The sequence below is a fragment of the Sinocyclocheilus rhinocerous genome, unplaced genomic scaffold (genome assembly GCF_001515625.1).
Source record: "Sinocyclocheilus rhinocerous isolate Xijiao unplaced genomic scaffold, SAMN03320098_v1.1 scaffold3283, whole genome shotgun sequence".
NCBI classification, from domain to species: Eukaryota; Metazoa; Chordata; class Actinopteri; order Cypriniformes; family Cyprinidae; genus Sinocyclocheilus; species Sinocyclocheilus rhinocerous.
Window position 1 is genome coordinate 306417 of NW_015650698.1, and position 2163 is coordinate 308579.

At 31.9% G+C, this 2163-nt stretch overlaps 1 protein-coding gene across 1 annotated transcript in view; it reads left to right on the forward strand.

Annotated features, from left to right (window-relative positions):
- LOC107712286 (sodium-dependent neutral amino acid transporter B(0)AT1-like) overlaps positions 1-2163 on the forward strand; it is a 26572-nt gene that overhangs the window by 2733 nt on the left and 21676 nt on the right. The window lies entirely within an intron of this gene.

Sequence of the window (2163 nt, forward strand, 5' to 3'; positions counted from 1 at the left end):
TCATATATATATATATATATATATATATATACAGTATATAAATCTTATAGACCCCAAAATTTTGAATGGTAGAAAATCTAATTAAAATGACAAAATTACTAAAACTTTAACTAAAATTAAAGTGAAATCTGAAAATATCAAAAATAAAATATTATTAAAAATATTAACAAAAACTATAACAGCACATCAGTGTTACTATAATAAACATTGATTACAATCTAAAAAAAAACCATAATAAAGCTTTATTTCCTGCATGGAAACTGTTGTGATCATGCAGGCCTGACAGCGATCAAACTGAGGCTTAATGACTTTACAAGGCTGGGTTTACAGCTCAAGAGCGTTTTATCTGACAGATACTCCCTATAGCGTCATAAATCCATATGCATTCCATACCACAGTACTGAAGTCCAACATGCTAAATAATAACTGAGCAGCGGCTCACGCTGGGATTTGAGATGTGATGAATGATGGACGGCGTTTGAACAGCTCAGCCGTCAGATGAAGATGTTCTCGAGAAACTTGTGCACTTGTCTGAAACTCTTACACAAGATGAGATGCTGTTCGGCACATTAACACGTTTCAGTTGATTAGGAATGTCACGTTTAAGTCATGAAATAAGTCATGCGTAACATGATTATCACGGAAAAAACTCTGACGTGAAGCAGTCAGCTCTTGTATAACACACTCAGGTGCTTTATTTATGATGACGATACATTATCATGTTTGATGATGCTGTTTGATTTGTAATAATTTTATTGCATGAGCAGAAAGAGTGTGGAGAGAGACATAAAATACAGGAAATCACAGAGACAGCAATCATTTATATAGAGTCGTTAGAGTCATTATACACGGCAAAAAATTTATATATATGAAACATTTTGGAATATATATATAATTTTTTATCATTTTAATAAGTGTTTTATATATATCATCAATCATTTTTTATTTTTAAAAATAATAAAAAATTGTGTGTGTGTGTGTGTGTGTGTGTATAAATGGCAAAATGACAAGATTTAAAGTCTTGCTTTCTGAAAAAATATCAAAATTAAGTAATTATGTTATACACAAATATCTGCTAATGGGGACAGAAAAATAAATGTTTTCTCTTTAAATTGAGCAGGGTTTTTTTCTGGCCACATTGGCTTATTTTTTTCTTGTTTTAAAAGCAAAAACCAAATTTTGATCAATTTTATAGAAAACAATTTCCTTTAAGTCATTTTGTGTTTCAAGTAGATGTATCTGGATTTAAGAACGTTTCAATATTTGTAAACAAACTCTTTTTTTGTTTTTTTGCAGTACACTTGACTAAATACTGAACAATAAGAATCAGCGTCAGATGACTGTAAATGTCACACCTGAGCTTCAGGTCATGTTTACAACATTATTGATCTGTTGTTTATCTGTTTGTTTGCTCTTAATGATAGCGAGTGACTAATACAGGACTGATAACACGTCTGATCATGAGCAGAGATCAGTGCCTTTACTCACACGGGACAAATCCAGACACAGAAGCAGAAGGGACAGTAAAGATGTTTATAATGTTATACAAAAGCTTTCTATTTCAAATAAATGCTGTTCTTTGGAACTTTCTATTCATCTGTGAATCCTGAAAAATAAAATGCATCACAGTTTCTACAAAGATATTGTGCCGCACAACTGTGTTCAACATTGATAATAATCAGAAATGTTTCTTGAGCAGCAAATCAGCATATTATACTGATTTCTGAAGATCATGTGACACTGAAGACTGGAGTAATGATGCTGAAAATACAGCTTTGATCACAGAAATAAATGACAGTTTAACAGATATTCACATAGAAAACAGTTATTTTAAATTGCAATAATATTTCACAATTTTTACTGTATTTTTGACCAAATAAATGCAGCTTCAAACTTTAGTATAACAGCAACGCGTTCAGTTTGTTAACATTAATGCATTGGGTATCATTACATAACAGTTTTACAGCATTTATTAATCCAGGTTAAAGGTGAATTTTTCATTTATGTATGACACATGCATCACATTAAGTTTATTGTAAAACTGTGTGATATACGTGTGTGTGTGTGAGTGTGAGTGTGAGTGTGAGTGAGTGTGTGTGTGAGTGTGTGTGTGTGTGTGTGTGTGAGAGAGAGTGTGTGTGTGTGTGTGAGTGTGAGTGTTTG